The following is a 6000-nucleotide window of genomic DNA, read 5'->3' as shown; positions in this document are numbered from 1 at the left end:
AGCAATTATATCTAAGTTATATATATAATTATGTCAATTATATATATAACACCTAAGTTATATATATAATAACTTATAAATAAACTTATAGTTTCAAACTTATAGTTTCAAAATGTTTTACCCCTTTGAATTATATCCTTACCATATAAAGAAATAGTAAATTTGAGACCTATTTCTAATTTTATTACACATTTATTGTTATCTTGCAATGTTTAAAAGCAAAACCTATTTGATCATTGACCTAGAGAAATGGGAAGTACACTATTTCATTATTGCTCACTTAATGTAAAAAAGCAATACTGTGGTAACCAAAATGTGCCTGAAGAAAGTCCAGTTTCCATTCACTTTGTGGTCTTCAGGAATTGTCTAGGTCTGTTGTATAGCTACCTTAACCACAAACTCACACAGGAGCCAGGAAGCACCAACTTTAAATTTATCAATTTATGAATAATTTCTCTTACACGTTAAGTCCCATCTGCAACTTTGATGGTCTTAAGCTGTTTAAACCCTTTTTTTGTCTATGTATATAGTATTGGTTATGACTACCTATTCAAATTCAACCTAAAGATCTAAAAATACTATAAATTTCTCCACTACTTTCTCAACGCTCATTAACTAAGTTTCTGAAGTGAAGACATTGATGGCATTTATGCTACATGTTGTAAATTTCTGTTTAGTGTTGTGTTGGCAGTCAAAAACTCTCTGATAAAATATAATGGTCTTTCAGGCAAAATAAATATCATTCTATTTTCAATTTTTTATTAAATGCTTACTATCTTGGTACCTTGGGAAAGTTACTTTCTCTAAGCAGTGAATGGTATGTTGAAGTAGAAGCCAGCTTGTGAAAGCCAGTCATAAAATGTACAAGTTTGCCTACAATTTGCAAAACCTTTGGAGACTAATTCAGAGGTGGTGGGAGTGGTTACCACAATAATGATAAATGTTACAAATAGAGCACTTTTTTTTTTCCTCAGAGAGAACTGGTTTACCAGCTCACTGCTATCTCTAAGGCTTAGTTTCTTCATCTATAAAATAAGAAAAATAATTCCAACTTGTACTGGACACATTTAGTTTCAGTAAACAGAACCTCTCTGCTAGTTTAACTAGAAAAGGAATTTGCTAGACCGTCTTAAATGCCCTACAGAATTGTAGGGGAGATTGATAAAAAAATAGGTTATAGTTTGAGCTCTCAACAAATTTGAGAGTCACATCACAAAACTGGGCCACCGAAGGCACCTACTGTCTCTTCTGTGTTCAGGAAGCTATCTTCTCACTTGGGAAGCTGCAATGGTTGCCTGTCCATGCCTCTACCGTGATCAGGAAAGCTACTGCAGGCAAACCAGAGACCTCCACACTACCTCTACCCACCTCTTGCTTTCTGGATATTTCAAAAAAGTACAATATCTAATTGGCAGAAACTAATTCATAACCAGAACTATAGATGCATAAGCGGCTCAGACATGTAATGTTTATTTGGAGTGGTCTTTTGTCCAGATAAAAAATCAGGGATTCCATTGCCATAGATATTTTTGTAAGGGGCGAGAACAGCTATTGGAAAACATCTAGCAGTCTGCGATAGATCATCCATTTCCATTCCTGAGATCTGTGATTTCCCAAACAGAGAACAATTCACACCCTACCTAAGAGGTATGATCTCAAAGTTCCATCCAGATATTAACCCAACTAAAAGACCAAAATATCTGAGTGACTACCTGTGTTCAGGTACTTCAAGAAGTGACAGGTAAGTTATTCCTCCCTGCCCAACACACACACACACACACACACACACATCACTAATGGAGTAGAAATAGGCTGTACTCTATGCAGCCTCTTTTCAACCGAACAGTGGTGTTTATTAGTTGTATTATATCCCCTCATAAAAAATATGTTTGATTCTTAACCCTCAGAATGTGATCTTTGCAGACAAGATCTTTACAGAGGTAATTAAGTTAAAATGCAGTCATTAGAGTGAACCCTAATCCAATGGGAATAGTATCCTTATGAGGACAGGAGATTAGAACATAGTTATGCACACAGGGAGATTGCCATGTGCAGATGAAGGCAGAGATCAAAGTGATGCATCCACAAGCCAAGTAATGTAAAGGCTGCCAATGAACCACCAGATTCTCCCTCTCAAAAGAAACCAAACCTGCCAACACCTTACTCTCAGACTTTTAGCCTTTACAACTGCAAGACAATAAAGTTCTGTTGTTTAAACCACCCAGTTTGTGGTACTTTGTTACAGCAGCTATACCGTGCCTTAAAATAAGGGTCTTGAATGGTAGGGCAACACCCTTAATCTGATCTATGCAGTTGGCTTGATTCTTGTTGTCTAGTCCAGAATGCTTTGGAGATAGTTAGGGCCACCAAGGTCCTTCAGAGCAAATTCTTAGCATTACTTCAGTGTGGAGGTACAGACCCATTGAATTTTTCAACACTGTAAGGCACAAAATTATTGGGCTCACAAATATTTTAGATTCTCTGCAACAGTTGAAATTCTCTGCTACCATTTTAGATTTTCTGTTATTTCCTTGGCAGAGATAATATTCCTTTCATTTCTCTTTGTAGACAGACTAGATCTAGATTTAGTTTATCTTTTTCTTGCAAAACTTAACTGAAAGTTGCAGAAGCAGCCAACCTACCCCATTATGAACTTTTTCAATGATTTAACAGGCTTGATCAAAATGTAATCTCTCTTCTAAAGGCAATCATTTATCAACTGATTTGCCACTGAATATAAGGGTTTCCAGTTTTCCACACTACTATATCTATCCTTATTATCTGCAGTTTGAACTGTTAAGTCAAGGAAACATACATGAATATCCTTTACACAGTGACCCACTTTTAAATGTTTTTATTGGTCAGAGTTCACTTGCAGAGAACAGAATCCATTTTAGCTAGTTTAATCAGAAAGGGATTTAGTACAGGTTTTGTTATGGTTTAGAGAGCCATTTGCAGTACTGGGAAATAATCAAGGAATCCTTTGAGAATAGTTCAACAGAGTGGGGCCACCAATGCTGACGCTCCTATAGCTACTGGGAAACCACCAAGGCCATAGCAATCTTGAGCTAGGGTCGGGGACTGGGAAACAAACCTGTGATAGAATTACAGAAGCAGCAAAAGCATGACTTATACCTTGCAAATCTCTTACAAGTACATCTGATTAAGAGGATCCAAGTCAATTCAGAGCTCTAGCTATCAGTGTGTGGGAAATGTCTGTTTTTCTGAAGTATGACGTGCCCAGCTGAAAATTAGGGGTTCTATTTCTGTGAGAGGAAAAGGGGGAAGAAGATAAAGAACAACAAGTAGTTACATTGTGAAGGTAAATGTATTAGGATTATTTCTGACATAGAGCAGGCCCTTAATAATTGACACATTTATAGAAACATAATACAAGTTCCCTCTTTGAGAGAGAAAATGTGAAATCAGAAATATAGGATCAGGTTCGTACAAGGCAAACTATACCACAATCACTTTGCGCTTTTGCTTATTCAAGTGGAATACACTGTTCTCTGAGCTGGAATAATTATAAGTGTAACCTTCTGGTTAACAAAGGTCATTCTCTGGAGGAGTAATTGACCTTAAAAATGAAAGGTCCTGATCTAATTGAATTCTCTTGTATTTTATTCTTATTCAAGTGGTTTTACCTCCCCATGTCCTCTGATACCCATGCTCCAAGGAAGTAAGGGCTCTCAGATGTGCATCAAGTCTGATTTTATCTCGTTAAACATTTCGGTCTTAAATCTAGATTTGTAAAATATGCTTTAGAGGAGAGGTCAGTGTTGTGGGTCACACGGTGTTTGTGCAGTTTCTCAATCATGACGTTGTAGTGTGACAGTCCGTAGAGTAATCAGTGCTCTTCTGTTGCAACAAAACTTTATTTACAGAAAAGGTTAGGGGCCTCATTTGGAGTGTGAGTTGTCATTTGCAGACGCTTGTTTTAAATAATTGCATGAAATGAAAAATAAAACAAATCCTTCATCAGAGGTACCTTGCTGACCCCTGAAGATGTGAACTCTAGTTGGCCCATTCTCTTTCCCTTGCACATGTAGAGTCCTTTCTTTCACACATACACTCAACCTAACTTCCAGGGTTTGAGACACTTTACGGTCATATAATGTTGTTCTTCTGAACATTTATGACCCTAAACACATTACATTTCTTTAACTTCAATAACTGTCCTCAGAAGGAGACAGCGAGTTGCTACCAACTGTGCTCCGCCACACCTGAAGCAACCTATATGTTCTTCTGGGGGCTGGATTCACCTACAAATTCCTGATATCCTTCACCTACGATGGGTACCATGACTAGCATGACTCCCCACACAGGACAGAAAGTCTGTTGCCCCTGACAGGACATTAGCTTTATGAAAGGGAGAATAGCATAGTGACCAAGAGCACAGGGTTCATATCTGACCATTGCCATTCATTAGGCATGTGGCCTTAGGGTAACTACCTAACCTTTCTACACTTTAGTTTCCTAATATGCAGGATAGGGGATCATGGTAATACCTACTGAGAGCAGTGCCTGGACTCTTCCATAGGTGCTGTCTGTCTACAACAGAGCATTTGGTGTCAGCTATTTATATCACTTATGATGATTATAATTTTGTTAACTGGCCTCCATTTTCATCTGAATATTCTGATATATGAACAATAGGTAAAAGTTGAGTTTTGTTTGCTTGTTTTAATTATGGTCTCCTAATTGAATATTTTGTATACATTGGTACAACATGCTTTACTAAAACATGCCCTAAATCTCCTTAAAAGTATATTTATATTTTTTAAACCAATGAGCATGAACTTTAAACAGCAGGGCAGATAGCACAAAAGAGGACAACACCGGAAGGAACAGAAGCCAATACCATGGACAATCAGTGTTGTCCCTACTGGTTCTCAACGCTGCCTGTTCCTCTGGCCCCTCCTTTTCTGGGAATTCTTACACAGTAGTCACACTGGGCTGAGATGGGCAACGTGGCGCAATCCAGGGAGGCTTGTTAGCAGTCACATTCCTAGATCTGCATCCCCAAAGATTCTGATTCTACTAAATCAGAGGTTTTAGAATAGGGCTTGAAATCTTCATTTTAAAAATGCCTCTCATGATGCAAATGAATGGGAGATTTGCAGACCTTTGTGCTCCACACCCTCACTCCTGTTCTCACTCAAGTGCTCCTCCCTAACGCCCACTGCCATTGTCTGTGTGCCATGCAGTGCCAAAGCTCTGCCGGCCTCTGCAGCACTGTCTCAAATAGTTATAACAACCCTGCGAAGAAAATATTCTTAATCACATTTTAGGAAGTTGTGCAACCTCTTCTCTTTCCTTGACAAGGGCATGTCGCTAATAGTTGGCATTAGTTGATTTGTTTAAGCATGTAAAAAAAATCTCCTTGAAGGAATGGGCCAAGTGTTGTACCTCTTTGAGTCAGGGAAGGATTACAAGGAACAGAAACCCATTCAAGACATCAAGGTTTACTGAAATGATATGGGAGAATTTCATGGAATCCAAATGTAGAAAATGCAGTTTGGCCTTAAGGAAACTCATTTAAACACAGCCTTGGGCATTTGTGATATTTGTAACAACAAAAGAAAAACATAACTTTTATATATGTGCTAGAGGCCCAGTGCATGAAAATCATGCACTGGGGGAGGGGGGGGGTCCCTCGGCCCAGCCTGTGCCCTCTCGCAGTCTGGGAGCCCTAAGGGATGTCCGACTGAAGGCTTAGGCCAGCCATGGGCAAACTACGGCCCACGGGCCGGATCCAGCCTGTTTGAAATGAATAAAAATAAAAATAAAAAAAGACCGTACCCTTTTATGTAATGATGTTTACTTTGAATTTATATTAGTTCACACAAACACTCCATCCATGCTTTTGTTCCCGCCCTCCGGTCCAGTTTAAGAACCCATTGTGGCCCTCGAGTCAAAAAGTTTGCCCACCCCTGGATTAGGCAGTCAGACATCCTTAGCACTGCCGCTGCCACTGTGCTCACCAGGGCTTCTGGC

Source organism: Myotis nattereri (genome assembly GCF_964212035.1).
Source record: "Myotis nattereri genome assembly, chromosome: 4".
NCBI classification, from domain to species: Eukaryota; Metazoa; Chordata; class Mammalia; order Chiroptera; family Vespertilionidae; genus Myotis; species Myotis nattereri.
This window is presented reverse-complemented; position numbering follows the sequence as displayed.